The following is an 18,404-nucleotide window of genomic DNA, read 5'->3' as shown; positions in this document are numbered from 1 at the left end:
GGCCAAGTCCACCAATTTGTGTGGCTTCATTGTTGAGTACTGAGGCATTTTGGCCCGCTGCAGGCCTCGAAACAGGTTCATACCAAGACTGAGGTGATGGTCTTTCAAAGTTTTGGGTACTAGTTTGACCATTAGAATGTCCATTAACTTGCATAGGCTGTTTATCTGTAGCCAATCTTTGCTGAGGGACATTTAAAACCTCCTCCGTGTGTCTTGTGTTTGTTGGTTGGTGATTATTCATTCGATCCAAGAAGGATGTTGGCCATTTTTCCATTGTGTTCATTAGTTGTTGTCCCATAGCATCTACTAAGCCATCCCATGGATTTGTTGGCTGAGTAGATGGAATGGTGGATGGTCCAATTCCTTGGTTTCGTCCAATACTACGAGCATGTGGTTCTTGTCCAGAAGTACTGGTCTGTTCGACCAAAGGTTCTGATAACATGGGAGTTTCCACAGGATGTGTTACCACATTATCCTCTGGATTAGGTATTTCTACCTCTCCTTCTACGCCTTCCTCCAAGTGTTCATTTTCTCCTTGTCGTCTTCGTCTAGCCATATTTTAATGGTCCCACCGGGCGTGCCAAAAATATATGTTGGCTTTTTGGCTTTTCGAAGGGTATTTTTGTAAATGTGAGCATGCCAGCAAGGATCAATCAGTCCTTACAGAAATTGTGATTGCCAATCAATTATCAGACGATTGTGTTTTAGTTCTTTCAGCCTCAATGAAGAGGACTTTACTGGTGGCTTGACTTAGGAGAAATTAAGAGAAATAACAATTAATATGAAGAACAATGGAAGTATTTCATAAATGAAAAACTTACAATAGTCCAAACTCAGCCTCGAAGAGGTTTACAGCAACAGTCCACTTGAATCTACTTGAGACTACTCCTATGAATTGAAGTGCAGTGCAGATATGTAAAGTGCAGGTATTGAAAGTACAGGAATGTAAAACTGGAAAGAAATATGAAATAAAGACTGGTATCTATGATCTGAGTCCCCTCCCTTTTCCTGGGGGTCTCTCTGCTATTTATACTTGTCGAAGATGACCTTCGAACTGCTCTTCGAACCGTCGAACTGCTCCTCCATGATCGCTGATCATGTTGCCTTAGAAATAGCTCCATTATGCCACCATTTGCAGTTAGGCTTCCCTCCTGTATTTGAATTTGAATATGAGTAATCGTTGAAGCCACGTCACCTTGCGTTTCTTTACTGATTCAATGTTGCTCAGACCATGTGAGAACCAATCATCATCACCACGTGTACGATCAGGATTGGAGACTTAAATTATTTTCCAATAATACCCTTATTCTGCCACGTGTCAGATTGTAACTGGCTTTTACAAAATATATAGCTAACACGTATATATATTTTGCTTTTCTAAATTTGTCTGTCGACAAATAAAATTTGGTACATGATTGCCAATTTTTATTAATTTCATTGTTCCTCTCTCAATTTGAAACAAACAAAACAAAGGCATGTAGCTTTTGTCATGTTATCTTTCTTTTTTATTTTTTCATTATTTAAGTTTTCTTCATAAGCATAAAATCCAAACATAAAGATTGTTTTTTATATTGTATTATTTTGTTAAAGTCAACCTTTTCATTTGTCACAGTCACATGTTTCTTATAAGAGCAGTCAACTTAAAAAAATAATTATTATTATTATATTATTTTTGTAAAATAGAAATAAAGGCATTATTTGGGACTTGAATTTGTTATTGGGCAAAAGGATAAATTAAGTGAGAGAAGGTAAAAATGCGGTGAACGTGGATCGAACACGTGACCTTCAGATCTTCAGTCTGACGCTCTCCCAACTGAGCTATCCCCGCTTGATGAAGAAGACACAAAGTTTTTATATATTTATATATATTTTGAAATGCTCTGTATGTATAATGTATTCTACCTCCAACATTTGGCCGCACCGCAGTTTGTTCGTTCGTTCTTTGAAGGGGAGCAAGAACTTTTGCCCTCTTTTTGATTTGATTTGATTTCATTTCATTTCATTTCTGTATAATATAATAAGGGGGCGTTTTGTCAATCTTGCAGAAAAGGAGCTCAGCTCACCATTCGGTTCGTTTCAATTCTATCCGTCAACGAGTTCGTCCATTTATCTTTGATTTAAATTTTTTTTTTTTTTTTTTAAAAAAAATTTGTCTTAATTCCGTTCTTTTTGTTTCAATCAAATACAGAGAAAACTGTTCTACAGACTACAAATCGCCAGAGACTATATCCCGGACCGTAAGTCCATTAACCCAATCATTCATACCAAAACTGTTCTTCATTTAGTTTTTTCAGTGTGTAATTTTTGATTGTTTCTACTTTCTTTCCTTCTCTAGCTTCTCTCCTTTTTATTTGATGTCATTTTATGTTTTTTAACATCTTCGTAAATTGAAGATCCAATTGATTGGATTCTTGAATAGACTAATTCTTTGTGTCTTTTTTACCAAGAAATTGACAAAGCTCTGGGCTGGGCATTTTTTCTATGAATTTCGATTGTCCGATTCCACATTATAAATTTATGTTTTTTTTACATTGTTTAATGACCCACTATGATATATTTATCAGACACTATGGTACTAGAGTAGAGTAACACATGTAGATTGTTACCCATTCATTGCCATGTCTGCGCTTTTCTAGGAATAATTTTTTTTTTTTTTTTTGGTAAATAATATGGGCAATTAATTAAAAAACATAGAATTCTATTTCCATTATACCTAGGAAAAACTTGCTGGAACAGAAACTGCTATTGACATATTCGGTTTTCTATTCACCCATGATCTGCTGGCCTCTGGTCGACCCAATCATGATATTGAGGGAAGGGAACTTCTCTCCAAAAAACTATGGAGTTAGAAAGAAATAAACAAAATACGAAGACTATAGAGAGGAAATGTAGGACTGCCTTGTTCTTTTATTTTTCCTTTTTATTTATTCTTTCTTGTACATATCTTTAGCAACATTTGTTGTAAAAATCTCTCACATACCTCATAGTACCTATGTTGAACTTCAACAAACTATCCTGCTCCTTTGCATGATATGTGTGTATCCCTTATTCTCTCTAGTTTTATATCTTTGGGTAACATGAATTGACGCAATTGCAGGACAATGTTAATATTACTGTACAAAAGGGTGATGCTTTCTAATAAAGTTTGATTATTTATCAAAAAAACATATATATATATTACTGTACAAAAGGGGTTTAATCTGGTTAGCTGTTCATTATATAAATTTTAACCCTCTCCCTTCAGTCATTATTACCAATCCCAGATCTAAAATTTTCCAGAAGAACAGAGCAGCACACAAATCCAAACTTTTCTCTTCAGACCTTTTGTTTCTCTCTTGCTCAACCTTGTGCACCCACATTTCCTTCTACCACTACCAGACCCTGGAAGGCTGGAATACACTTATTGCCGACAACAACTACATCAGAATTGCCACAGATTCACCAAAATGTTCACCGTACGCAAGGCAATCATTCTATTTCACTTGAAAAATATGGTAGCTTTCCATAGCCTTGTACCACTTCTTGATCCACTAGAGCGTATGCCATAGTTTTTCATATTCTTGTATCATTTTCCCTTTGGTCCAATAATCTGATCATTTGGTTTCTTTGTGTTCAAAGTATCTTCCAATTATCTTAGGTATTTTATGTATAAGGATTAATGTATTATCAAAGTGAAAAGGAACAAAAAAATGAATAAATAAAAACTGCCAGTCCCATAAATATAATCAAGTCTAAAGTCAACCAATTTTTCTCCAACTGGAACACCTCCTTTGTATTTTTCAATTTTTGTCCTGTCTGCATAGTTTGATGCAAAAATTGAATATGTAGACATGAAATCCATTGTTGAAATTTCATTTTCTTGCCATTTTGATTTACATTGAAAGCATCCTAGACGTACAGAGTCCAACCAAACGTCAGTCAACCAAGCCATTGCCCATCCATCCTCCTCGTGCTCAAATACACAAATTCTATGCAAAAAAATTGAAGACGGATAGTATCAGGTAAAATTGAATAAAAACTCATATACACACACCTTTTGACCCTTCAACAATAAACCCTCTTTTGAACAGTGGCAGTGGCACTTCCTCATCACCAGTTGAACTCCTATGAACAACCTTGTGCTCTCTCTCTCTCTCTCTTTATATATATACATAGGACTCTTCTCTTTCTCTATGTATTAGGAGTGCTCTTTGTTGTGCGTAGTGTACTGAAGGGTTGTGTATAAACTAGTTGAAATCACGGGTTCAACTTCTGAAATCACGGGTTCAACTTCTGAAATCACATGTTTAACCTGCAATTTCACGTGTCACATTGGTTACATTGCCAAGTTGGCATCTGGCTAACTCAACCCAAAATTGCAACTTGAAGCTATTGTAGACACCATTTGAATTGAATGTATTTGACTATACTCATCATCAGAAGGTGGATTGGCCAAAAATTTTATACTAATGTGGCAACACCAAGTCTGATATGAGGATATGTAAAGGGTCATAAGGATGTGTATTGAGAGGAGCTTGCAGTACTCAAACACGAGACACCCTATTTAGCTTAAAATTTGAAATTTAGTGCTTAAACAATTGTACTTTCAAAAGTTAGGGTGTTCGGTAAAGCTTTCTAGTTTTTCAGCTTATTTGCCTTTTCAGCTCAAAAACTTATTATTATTATTATTTGTTTTTTTAAAAGCTGGATTTGTAAGCTGTTTATACAAATGTGGATAAGTCCATGTCTTTTTTTCTCCTTTAAGTATTGGTTTTAGGATGCACTGTTGTGCTAGAAAAATGCCTTACATTTTCATGAAGCGCATGGCCCTATATAGAGCTGATGCTGAAAAAGGCTGTTGTGTTGTTTACGTCATCTATATGCTTTACACAATAGTATTTTTATTCTTGAAATGACTATGACAATAAGTAAGGGTTGGTTTTTATTTATTTATGCAAGTCTACTTTTGTAGATGTACATTTAATCTGTGTGTTTTTTTCGCCTTTTGTTCTGTATATTATGTAGCTTCAACCATTTCCCTGGTGTCTGCATTTTCTTCATTGGTTTTTCTGTTCTTCTGCACCTGCTGCCTACTTCATATTCTGTATTCTCCAGGTACTGGTGAGAATAATGGTTGGGCTGCCAGTTCAAAACCCTTCTTCTGCCTCAGCACTGTCAGGGTCATCAAAAGACCAGGGGCCCACCATCACAGCATCTGGGGCAGATATGAAGCCAAAGAAGAAGATGTGTTGCGCTTGCCCCGACACTAAGAAGTTGAGAGATGAATGCATTGTTGAGCATGGTGAAGCTGCTTGTTCAAAATGGATTGATGCTCACCTTAAATGCCTTCGTGCTGAAGGCTTTAATGTTTGAGAATTGTCAGGATAGCCAAGCCAACTTGACCAAAAAATGGAAGATGAGACAGTTCTGTTGAATAACCTGCTTTTGTTATGGTTTATACCAACAATAGATTGTGTATATGTCTCTTTGAAAATACAGGAATGAGCCATTCAAGAAAGGGAAGCATTTATCAACTGTTATGGAACTCTCTTCTTCTTCATTTCTTAATTCTGAAATTGAGGTCGTTGCCTACAATAGCCAAAGCTCGTTGATGCTTATGAAGAAGTATCTTCTTGTTTTGTTTGTTTGTTTTTAAATTTGTGTGTGAAAATTAGCACTCTTCAAGGGGCTAACTTGTTTGTTTGTTTGTTTTTAACCTGAAGGGGTTTGGCTTAGTGGATAGAGAAAATAACCAAATGGCTTACAACTCAAGACGTAGGCTTTAAATCTATAAAAATTAAACATTCAAAACTTTGAAGTCACTAGAGGTTTGTCTTATTTTTAATTTTAGAATCTTAAGGTTTAATCAAAGTGTGCTTAAGTTAGTTTGGATATTCGATTTTAAAAAAAGAAATTTAATAAAATTTAGTGCTCTCCATTATGACAAAAAGTCCAGAATGAGGTGTGATCCATGTGATGGTATGGTGGTTGATTTAAGTTCTACTCTTTTCTTTTTTTTCTTTTTTCTTTTTTTTTTTTTGAACGATATAAAATCCATTAAAGAGAAGTCAAACGGTATTTACAATGGATTCCATGTCAACACAAATAGAATTTATTCTAAACAAAGAAAAAATGAGCAAGGATGCACATAGGCAAAGCTAAAATAGTATTAAAGACATGATCATACAAGATCCTAACTTGTATTGCAACGAAGAAACTATCATAAGAGATCAATACTAAGGGTTGGTTTGGGATATTCTAAAAAAATATACTTTTTGACTTTTTGACTTATATGGATTGGGTTTGGGTTTGGGTTGGGTTTGATGTGATGTGTTAGAGAGGTGATATGATTTAAATAAGATGATGTGACTTAAATAGGATAGTAACTTTTTGACTTTTTGTATTATTTAGTGTACTCCAAACCAAGCCTAAGACTAGTCAGAGAGGGTAAGCTACCAATAGCATACCCATAGAATCCAGACAAACAAAAATACATAATAAAAACAAAAATAAAACTCAAAAAGCAAACTAAAAACATAGATATGGAGGGAAAAAGTTATCAGATCTGGTGGAGGATGGCCACGATGTGGTGATGGTGGTTTCTGTGGCGAGAAACGGCGAAAGGGCGGTAGATCTCACAAGGAGGAAGAGATTGGAAAGAAAGATCCCCCAAAGATTATTTTGCATAGAGTAAAAGAAAAAAGGGGAGAGAGGAGGGAGGTGGCCGGAGGGAGGCCGAAGCCCCCCTTCTCCTCCTAAGCGGCATACTCATTGAAAACCCTAAGAGAGAAAAAAACTTAGAGAAGAAAAACACGAAAGTCATATAACATGCTTCATTTTTTATTTACGTTCTACTTGATTAGCCGATATCAAAAGAGATAGCATAAAATACAATACCTTTAAAATGGTCACACTGTGGAGCGATAAAACGCAATGGACGATATTAATCACATTGTGTCATTAAAGGAGAGAGTGACAAAATTAGATTAAAAGAAACATTGTATCATCATATGATGATCCCAAATCCAACCTCAGCTTGTTGATTTAGGGTTTAGTTTGGCTTTTAGATCATCGTTGTGTACAAAAATTTTTATAAATTCAAAATTTAGATATGAGAGGTATTATAAATTCAAAATTTTTTATTTAGAAATAATAATTAATAGTTTTAATTCATTTAACTAATTAGAGGTGGACAGCAAATATTTGATCTGTCCAAACCAATCGAACCGAACCAATTCGTCGTATTTTGGACAAATGCATGATGATGAGCGGACAGTTGCGGATTAATTTTTTTTATTTCGCTTAATTTTGGACGGATGACAGATTTGAAATTTCTTTGGCTGCAACCGAATTGTCAATAATTTGTAAAATTTTGTATTTTTAATTTATTTAGATATTCTATTTGTGTTTTCAATTAAAAAAGAGTTTAAATATTCTGCTGTGTTGTCAATTTGTTTTTAATTTGGAAATCTTTTTATCAAATGGCAAGAATTGATATTTGGTATTTTTGTGTGAAAAATATAAGGTTTAATTTTGTTATTTTTTTAAAAGTCAAATTAAATAGTTTTTGAATAAAAAAAAAGTAATGAAATAGTTTTGATAATTGATGGTTTTCTTATATGTATTTATTATTGGTTTTTGAAAATTTACATGATAATCTTTTGATTATGTTAAGTTGGATTGTTATTCAAAAAAAAATGTTAACAAGTTGTTGTATTATGTTCAACTTTATAAAAGTTTAAACTGTCAAACCGATTTGTATCAATTCGCAAATTCGCTCAATTCTCATCCGTCAATTCGGTAGATGGATGAGGATTGATTTTTTCTAATCGGCCTATCTGACGAACGGATAGTGAATTAAAGATTTCGCGGCCGCAACTACCCCTATCACTAATGGATCTTAAATTTTAACAAATTGATTTTTACCGCACAAATCAACTCTGAATAAATTTTAAAATTGAAAATCTGGATTCCTAACTTTTACCTTAAGATATATATAAAAAAAAATATTATATATGAATAAATTTTGAAGTGTTTTGAAAATTTGATAAAAAATTGATTTTTTAACTTTTTTAATATTTTTTTTGACAAAAAACTAACTACTTTTGATTAAAAAAGTTAAAAAATTAAAAAGTTGACTTTTTTTAGTTTGTTGCTAAAATGAGCCTTTATATTAAATTTGTTTTTTTAAAAACCATAATAGTCACATCATAGTATAAAGTATCAGGCGCAATTTCGAATATATGTAGGTTCCGTTTGGCAAGTGCTAAACGGGATTTTTTTGACTATTTTAACCACAAAAAATAAAATAAGCTATTTTAGTCACAAAAAATAAAATATCACATCCAACCCATAATCATTACATTCTTCTCTCACAAAAAAAGTCAAAAAAGTCAAAAAGCCCTTCCCAAACTAAACTTTTTAGCCCAGACTAAAATAGTCAAAAAAGTCAAAAAACCAACTCACTTCCCAAACGGAGGCGTAATTTAATAATAAAAAAATAAATAAGTAAAAATCATTAATATAGCAGTATTATTCAAAAGTTTAATAATTATTTAGGCTTGCTTTACTTTTTGCACACTAGGCCTTACTTGGGATAAATTTAAAAAAAAAATTAAAAAATCAAAAAAATATTAAAAAAATTATAAAGTCTATATTATTCAAGGACAATTTGTGGGGAAAGTCACTAGGGTAAAATTATTATTTTGCCCTTTGAATTCAACTACGCAAAAAGTCACAAAGCTAAAAGTCAAAAAGGTAAAATTATTATTTTAATTTTACTATAATATTTTATTACACATCTCTTCGTAAAAAGTTAAAAAGTTATCCTAAAAGCATCCTCATCAAGCTCTTCAAAATTATTTTTTAGCTAAAAATTTTAAAAAATCAACTCCATCAAACTTGCTTGCAGCTCGTCAAAATTTACGATGGTTACAATAACTCGTTACAACAAGCGAGGTGTAGACACCCTATTTTTGACCGTCCTCAAGACTTGGACGTCACCGCTTGAACACCCGGTGATCATCCTTGTTTGTGTTTGTCTTGAGTTCCCGGAGGTCTCGGCTACGCCCCTTGCCTCAGGATCTCTCGACTCGACTGTTTTGTGTTTGATTTTGCACCAAATACTTGTGTTTTGCCTTGGAGGGGCACGAAATGGCTTGTGGGCCATCCCTACACATCACCGGCCATGGCTTGAGGCCACCGGCTGTGTTTTGTTTCCACCGGCCAAATGTTTAGCCGGCCGGCACTGTAGATGGTCGGCCGGCCATCTTTTTTGGCCAAACTGCATTTTTGGCTGGCCGACCACTGCTCATCTGCTTTTGCAGATATTTTCATGCCAGCTGTGATAGCTGGCATACACTCTGCTCCCCTCCATACACGTGTATGGAGGGATTTCCCTCTTATCTAGCTTGTCTTGTAAGCTTGCAAGATTGAACATTCTATAAGAGGAGGTCTCTTCTCCCTCTTTTAGGTTAGACAACATTTTTCAGAGGGCTCTGGTTTTAGGGTTTGAGTTGTTTATCTATCCTATATCTATATCTCTCTTTCTCTCTCTCTCTCTTGTGTTTTGTGTGTGTTTTGTCTTACTTTTGTGCACAAACACCCACCATTACACCTTCCTTTAGCTACTGAGGTACTAAGAGGCTTTTCTTGAAGTTTTTAGACTGGTTTGGAGCCAAAGAAGCAGCTGGAGTGCTGTTCATGAAAGAGGTCTTCAAGGGTAAGGACTTTACCTTTAAATATCCCATTTTTGCATAGTTTTTTTACCTATCTTGCAACTGTTTTTAGGCTTTGCATATAATATATAAAAGTTTTGTTTTTGTCTACTCTAAATAGTTGTTTAAGAGTGTTTTGAGTTTTGAGGTTGTTTGACCCCTCGTAAGCCTTGTTAGGCTCCATTTTGTGCATTTTTGGTGAGCTCCGGGACCATTTTGTTTGGGCCTCCTCACCACTGAAATCTTGAGGGATTTCAGTGGTGAGAATGGTGCCTTGAGGTCCTAAGAAGGAGAGGGCCACCCCCTCTCCTTGTTGTCCTTGAAAAGGGCCATTTTTGCCTCTTGAGGGAGCACCTAGTTTAGGTTCATGTTGATCATGCCTTAACTGATTTTTGTGCTTATATTTCCATGATATAGCATTGTGTTAAGTTGGTTTAGACACACCTTGCATGCTTTGTATACATGTCTTGTAATGCCATATTTTAGCCTTAACATGCTTTAGGTTTTGATCCTTGTTCTAGCATGATTTTGTCCAAGCTTTGTGAAGTTTTTGTGTTTGTTTTAGCATGCTTAAGTTCTGTTCTTAGTCGTTTTGGTAGACCATAGCATGCTTAGTATAGCCACCTTACATTTTGGCTTGTTAGCCTTAGGTGTGTGAGTGTGTAGCATGCATTACTTGCATTATTTCAGTGGTTTGGAACCACTTACCATGTTATTTCAGTCCTTATAACATGCTTGCATACTTGCATTTGATACTCCTTTGTTACTTTAAAAGGTTGTTGCCTCATGCCCCATGAATGTGCTCCTTTGCATGCTTGCATGTTTAAGCCACTTAGATGCCATCTAGGTGTTCCCTTGGCATTGTCTAAGTCTGCCTTGAACTTGTTTTAAGTCCTCTTGGCCTTGTGAGGCTTGGTTGACTTAGCCGTGGTTTAAGTCTCCTTGACTTGCCTCAAATACTTGGACCAATTGCACGCCATGTTTGTCTTGTTTAAATTGGTTTGGCATCATTATTCACATGATTTCCAGAGTTTACATTGCATGTTAATTGCCCATGTTTAGGCTCTTTTCAGTGTGTTTAAAGGTTGCTTGTTTGATGCTTAAGTGTTGGCCCATCAACATGTACATGTGTGTGTGTGTAGGCCCTCATTTCCATAGCATTGGCCACTGTTTTAGACTTGTTTGGGGGCTGCCTAAATTAGTTTAAATCCACCCCTTTGCATGTTGTTGCATGCTCACCTTGTGTGTTGTTGCATACTAGTGTGTTGTTGCATGATTGAATGAAATCACATGCTTGCTTGCATGCTTGAACATCCATATTGTGTCTTGCATACTTGTAGGTTGCATTGCTCCATGCCTTACATGCTTCTTTACTTAGGTTGTGTGCCTAACCTACATTACACATTGCATTGCCATGTTGCATACTAGCCTCCATACCTAGGATGCATTGCATTGGCATGCATGCTTCACCTCTTGAGTTGAGTATGATAGAGGTTGAGCCCCATTTGCTTGATTATGTGCATTGCATTCCATATCAAAATGCATACTTGGTTCCTTGGGCCATCATGCATAGAATTGCGCGATTGGTGGTCCGGGAATCGAGAATCATATCCCTTTGAGTCATGAATATGATAAGTGGTGTGATTGGTGCATACATTGCTTGAAATGCATTGCCATGCTATGTTTTGCCCTCTGTTGCTATCAAAAATAGATTCTGCAGGAAGATTTGGCCGGCCGGCCATCTGCAGTGCTGACCGGCCATCCATAAGTGGCCGATGGATTAATTTGTGGCCGGTGACCATTCTCCATGGCCGGTGACCAATTCCCTCAGCCGGTGGTGTTCCACAGCATGCAGGGAAGCAACCTTGAGATTTGTGCAGTCTTCAGAGAAGGATAACAATCAAAGCAGAGGCAACTTGTGCATGGCAGTGGCTTTCCGAGCGGAGCCGAGCGCGCATTGCATTGGGCCCTCTTCCCGAGGCTGTTTACTGCTTTCATTAGATTAGTTAATTTGTTAATTAATTAATTGGTCTGTAATATTTAATTAGCTTGTAGGTTAATTAATTTGTATTATTCTTTCGGTCCCTCCGAGCGAGGGCAAATTTGTAATAAGTGTGGGTGCGTGTGTGCATATCTTCCAACCCCCACTTCTTTCTTCCTTTTACTTACCTGCTTTTGATAGTTAGTATTAGGACATGTTTACTTTAGCATACCTTATGCTATGCATGCGTGCATCATTCATTAGTCTTGCATGCACCAGACTCGGCGCATCATGCTAACTGCATAAAGTATTTCAAGTCTAACTTGAATACATGCTATCTGTGTATTTTCACATGTCATCCTTAGATTAGCCGAGCCTATTCTAGATTGCATTCTGTATGCGTTGCATTAGCCACTTAACATGGACTTGGATCATACATTGATTGCTAACGTGTTCTTGTCTTGTCTTGTCTCGAAGTACATTGTAAGTATTTTTATACTTTAGCATCTCGCATGAGTGTGAATGTCAACATGACAGCATGCTTACCAAGTGGCTAGATGCTTATGTGATATAAACTGCTTGAATACCTGTGGGTGAAGGTTGGATTGTTTAAGTTGGAACAACTCGCTGAAATTCGTGTTTTAGCCTACTCACGAGTAGCAAACCTCAAACCATTTCCAAAACAAACGGATATGCAATGCTTTGTTCCAAATTAGGCGATCTAGTCTATACTTGTTTTGTTGTGCGCATCACATAGTAATTCTAGGTCAATCAACTGGAATAAGAACGCATGTGTTTTCAAAAACGAGATATCATGATTAGTAGAGGCCGATCTTCGGATCGGGCGAGAGGGGGTGCTCATAGCTAACCTTTCCCAATCGTACCCAAGTTCCCGAACCGAGGCAACTTTGGTGATGACGGACACGTGGCCTTTAGCACCAAGTTAGGGTTTCCTAAATTTCTCAAAAATAAAATATTTAGGTGGCGACTCTGTATCTGGCAAAGCAGTCCATGTTTGGCACTTCTTTACAAAAAAATCTATTTTCTTAAAACGATTTGCTAGATTTGGACTCTTTGGTTCAGATTAAGAACCGCGACAATTCGAGAGTCCGAACTGTAGTGAGCCCAATATGAACAGAACGGGACTCACCCTCCCGGGGCGTTCGGGGATGTCTACAGTTTCTGGTGACTCTGCTGGGGAGTTTAGAGAGCTTGACTCGAACTCGTGATATCTTGTTTTGACTACACTATGTGTTTCTTTGCATTGCATGTGCATTGGTGCGCCTAGGACACTGTGTTGGCCATCTGCTATTCCTGAACGGTTTGCCGGAGGCTTGCTTTGTCAAAGCATGCCATAAGGCTGACTGGTTACGGGCTCTGCCAGTATGGGAGCACAAACCCCGATTTTACCGGGGCACCCTTTTTGACCATTTGACCTACTGCATATTCGGAATCTATAGTGACCATTCCAAACTAGGACAGGTTGCTTACCTGATTATAGGTTGTTTGAAACCGCTGCGTGCGTAGTAAAACCCTAGCTCCTGACAAAATAGGACAAGGAAACCCTACCCCCAACATAGGGGCGTTTTAGCTCTCACTTTATCTGCTATGTGCTTTAGAGTGTGTCTCTACAGGAATGCGTGTATCAGTTTGCAAGTTTGGGCACTAGGCCTGAGGGCATCGGTATCAGTGTTTTGGGGAACCAGTTATATCTGTGGGTATCAGATTTAATTTTTTTGGGACAGTGATTTTGGGGAACAGTAATCAGTAGTAGAGTACAGTTGTTCAGCTATTGCTCGTGTCTGTTCTGATTGGGCCGAAATGCTACGTGTTTTCTCTTTCAGTTCAGAGATTTAGTATAGAATAGCCAGTGTTCTCCATTGCTGAGGCAAGACAGATACCTAATCCATCAGTCACCGTTCAATTCAGTGGACTTATGATGACGCAGAATTCAGAGGAAATTGTGGTTATGGCAGCCGCGTTAGACCAAGGGATCATCTTGCAGGATGAGGCCAATGTTGATGTACCGCATCCGCCCAGGTGGCCTGCTACGCGCCCGATCTGGGAACCCCAGATGTTTCAAGTTCGTGAACCTACCACATTTGAGTTAATGGGAATGATCGGCGATCTCCAGAGATTCGTGGCCGATCTGGCCTATGGAATGTCGGCTTCACCACCAGCTGCATCATATGCCGGGAATTTCATACCACAGGAGCCCCTGTTGCTGGGGCGGATTGTGATCGAGCTCAGCCAACCAGAGGTTGCCTCCAGCTACAGCAGCAACGTGTCAACAACAACCAAGTTTCGCTCTGATGTAGTAACCTAAACCCCCGATCAGGCTGAGGCTAGAGGTAAGAACAAAGTGGGAACAGATGCTGATCCTGTTGAGCAACTGCTGTGGGCAGTCGAGGCTTTGAAAGCTGAGGGGATGAATAAGTAGCAAGTGTTCGCAGTCATGACTAAAGTTGTGGATAATGCTTTCCCCACTCCAACCGAAGGCAGTTCAAGCCGAGTGGAAAATCGGGATGGGCCCCGTTATGCCAAGACAGTTCCTGTCATTCCTAACCCTGTACCAGGAAAGGATCAGAAAGCCAAGGCAGTGCCTGCCGACCCTTTCGCTAGTGCATCTAGCAAGAACCCTCAGACTCCGAAGTATCTGCCTCGAGGGCACAGAGTCTTTCATGCTCTCTACATGCCTTTGTCTAGGGCATTTCAAATTTTGGCTAAAAAGGGGCATCTTAAACCCCTCGAGCCTCGGCCCCTCCCGAAGAATCTCCCTCTCTCACATGATGCTACCTTATACTGCGCGTACCACCAACAGTCCGGTCACAGCACCGATGGTTGTTTCCGCCTTCGCCATAAAGTGCAAGATTTGATCGACAATGAGGTCATCCTCTCACCTACCTCAGCAAAGTCTATTACCACTGAGCTGTTGGACTTCGAGGATACTGCGAGTTTGTGATCAGGGTTTGGACCACCTGCGGGCGGCGCTCGGTGCATTTTGGATATGGCGTCTGGCACGCACTTTTGAGTATCTGCGAATGCCAATTTTTTTGTGGTTTCTGACTTAGGTATGGAGTCAGTTCGGTGGTCTTGTTTTGAGTTTGTCTCTTTGTTTTGAGTCAGTCTTTTTGCTTAAGGGTCTATCTTATCGAGTCAAGTCAGTCCCATTGTATAGAATGTCGGGTGATTTCGGGGTTGTTGCCTTGAACACCCTTTTGTTTTGTAATTACCCTTTTGATTTCTTTTGTGTCTATCTCTGCTGTGAAGCCAATTGCAACTAGGGAATCTGAATGAAACAGTTGCGGCTATCATGTTTCCGTGCTTATTGCTACTTTGAGCTAGTTGTGCCAGAGGATTTGAATGAAATAGCGGAGCATCTCATTTACTCTTCTATGCTCTGAACTCATTGTATTGACCTAAATTTTTCAAAAAAAATTTGAACACTGTGGTGATGAAAACGAAGAGGAAGGAATTCCTCGGATTTTACAAAACTTTGATCAATTTGAGAGAAAGTGAGGCATGCTAAGCCTTTAATGAATGAAATCATGCTTGTTAGCATGAGTACTGAGAAGGACCCTGGCTTGATCCAGATTGGTTCCACACCATCTTCAGCGCGAGCGATTTGTCGCTTCTTTAAAAACTTTCAAAAACAAAATGTTTTGCGCGGTCCTGCGAAGACATGTGTGGAATCGCTCTTGAGATTGTGCAGCTTAGGATCACTCTCAGCCTCAAGACTTGAGCCCTTGCTTTAAAACCTTGAACCACAATTCGGAGTGTTCAACGATCGACCATCAAGGGAGGCCTGTGTGGCTAGATTGGAAGCAGCCCTCGAACAAGAGGCACCAAAGTTAGATCAAGAAGATCCGATCTCATCAGAAGAAGCTTGTGAAGCTAGAACAAAAGCACGCCTCCAACTAGGGGCAAAAATGTCCGATGTGCTCGAAGAGCCGAAGAGGGGTCCTTCGGCAAATCGATACAACAGCCACTCTCCTGGACACAGATGGCTTCAAAACCCTAAAACCATTTGGCATGGACTTGTTACACTTTTACCCTTTGAGAGGCTCGCTGGGCCGAAAACCCGGAAGGGCGACCCAGGCAAAAGTTAGAGCAAGAGAAAAATGCAGAAAGAGAAAAAAAGACAAAAATAATAAAAAAAAAAAGAAAAAAGAAAAAAAGAGGAAAAATGCAAAAGAAAAGAAAAGAAAAGATACAAAAAAGATGTGAAAAGAAAAGAAGAATAAAGCTCGCAAGGTCGAAAACCCGCAATGGGTGCCTTGGCAAAAGTTAGAGCCTAAAAAGTGAAGGTTAATACCCGAGTGTACCTTAACCGGAACTACGTGAGGCTTGATTCCCATGTTTGGGATATGTAGGCAACTTCATCCTGAAGTCCAGCCCTCAACGCTTTCATAACGACTAAGTCCATGCAATGGTTTTTAATCATCCTTGATTCCCATATTTGGAATATGTAGGCAGCTTCGTCCTGAAGTCCAGCCCCACGCACTTTCAAAGTGACTGTGTCCATATATTGGTTTTGACCATCTTCGTCTTCTCCATGTCCGAGAGTTTGGTCGTGATCGTCATTAATAAGGACTGTTTACAAAATACTGCGGCACTATCCAGACAAGGTGTAACAAGCCCGCGGGGGACCTCGCTACAGCTCGGACTCGACTTTGTAGTCACGGTTCTAAATCTGAACCAAAGAGTCCAAATCCGGCAAATCGTTTTTAGAAAACTGATTTTTTGAAAGAAGCGCCAAACATGGACTGCTTTTCCAGATACAGAGTCGCCACCTAAATATTTTATTTTGGGAAATTTAGGAAACCCTGACTCGGTGCCAAAAGGCCACGTGTCCGTCATCACCAAAGTTGCCTCGGCTCGGGAACTTGGGTACGATTGGGGAAGGTCACTTCGTGAGCACCCCCGCTCGCCCGGTCATAGACCGGCCTCTACTAACCATGATATCTATTTTTGAAAACATTGTGAGTTCTTATTCCGGTTATTAGCCTAGGTTACTATGTGATGCGCACAGCATACAAATATAGACCGGATTGCCTGAATTGGAACGAAACATTTCATGTTTATTTTTGAAAGAGGTTTTGCTACCCGCAGGTAGGCTTGAAACATTTGATGATCTATTCCAATTCAGATAACCCAACCTTCACCCACAGGCATTCAGGCAGTTATATCAGATAAGCACATAGCCTCATGGTAAGCATGCTATTCATGGCAGTCACTCACACGCATGCAAGAATGCTAAAGCATAAAGCTTACCGAGTACTCCAAGCTAAAAAAAGAAGTTTATTAGAAATCATGCATGATCCTAAATATACAGAAATGCCTAATGCAACACATGCAAAAATGCAATTATAGCAGGCTCGGCTATTCTAATATGGCATATGAAATGTTACAACTATCATGTATTCAACTTTGAAATTAAAAATACAATGCAGTTAGTATGATGCGCCGAGCCCGGTGCATGCAATACAGATGAATGATGCAAACATGCTGTCATACTGTATGCTAATTTAAACATGCCCTAATCTAACCATCGTAAGCGGATAAATAAAAGGGAGAAAGACGTGGGGTTGGAAGACATACATCACACTCACCCACACTTATTACAGTTGTGCCCTCGCAGAGAGGGTCCGAATAAATATACAGTCCAAATATTACAGTCCCGAATAAAAGAATATTACAGTCCAAAATATTACAAAATCCTAATTAATTAATGAATTAACTAAGAAAGCAAATAAAACTGGCGTGCAAGCCAGGGACTGCCTTGCTTCTGATGGATGATGCATGTCCGGATTGTCTTGCGTGGAAATCCACCGGAATGCCCCAATTAGCCTCTGTTTACACCTGTTCTTGAAATGCGTGCCAAGCCCCAAAAGGTTGCTGATTCTTCATTTTGCTGCAACAGAGAGCAGGAAAGGGGCATAGCAATGTATTTGCACAGATATATGCATGTCTCGATCCTCGTGCCACCAATCACGCATATCGAGGCATGATGGCCGAGGAGTCGAAATGCACAACTCAATATAGGATGAATGCACATGAAACTACAGCTAAAACCTAACTCCATCATGGATAATCCGGAGTGTCGGTGACTGGGGGAATTGAGACACATTTCGTCACTCGGAGTACGAAATGTACCTCGTTTCCCGTGCTCGGGCTAACTCCTATTCCGGACACGATGCAATATGCATGATATGCATGAAATGCAACTAAGATGCAATCCTAACATACACAATGCTATGAAAATGAGGTGCCTCGAAATGCGTGCACACGGGCACGCAAATCGAGAAAATGACAGAATACAATCTAAGATACAACCTAGTATGCACTATGCTATTAAAATGATATGCCTCAAAATGCGTGCACACGAGCACACAAACCGGGGCAATGGTATATGCAATGAAAATGAGGTGCCTCGAAATGCGTGCACACGGGCACGTAAACCGAGGCAATGACGGAATGCAATGAAAATGAGGTGTCTCGAAATGCGTGCACACGGGCACGCAAGCCGAGGCAATGGTAAATGCAATGAAAATGAGATACCTCGAAATGCGTGCACACGGGCACGCAAACCGAGGTAATGATAAATGCAATAAAAATGAGATGCCTCAAAATGCGTGCACACGGGCACGCAAACCGAGGCAATGGTATGGAAAACATAACATGGACTTATACTAACATGAGGGAACCTCAGCCACACTCACATAAGA

At 38.9% G+C, this 18,404-nt stretch overlaps 1 long non-coding RNA gene and 1 other non-coding gene across 2 annotated transcripts; one reads left to right on the top strand and one right to left on the bottom strand.

Moving 5' to 3' along the window:
* Positions 1–1,755: 1,755 nt before the first annotated feature.
* Positions 1,756–1,828, bottom strand: TRNAF-GAA (transfer RNA phenylalanine (anticodon GAA)). The gene has a single exon. It is a non-coding gene; the product is annotated as a tRNA-Phe (tRNA).
* A 12-nt stretch (positions 1,829–1,840) lies between these two features.
* LOC114262447 (uncharacterized) lies at positions 1,841–5,163 on the top strand. Its single transcript, XR_014359675.1, has 3 exons — positions 1,841–2,069; positions 2,189–2,237; positions 3,264–5,163. It is a non-coding gene; the product is annotated as an uncharacterized LOC114262447 (long non-coding RNA).
* The last annotated feature ends 13,241 nt before the right edge of the window (positions 5,164–18,404 follow it).

This window comes from Camellia sinensis, unplaced genomic scaffold, assembly GCF_055761805.1.
Source record: "Camellia sinensis isolate YWXY unplaced genomic scaffold, ASM5576180v1 Unanchor6, whole genome shotgun sequence".
NCBI lineage: Eukaryota > Viridiplantae > Streptophyta > Magnoliopsida > Ericales > Theaceae > Camellia > Camellia sinensis.
This window is presented reverse-complemented; position numbering and strand designations above follow the sequence as displayed.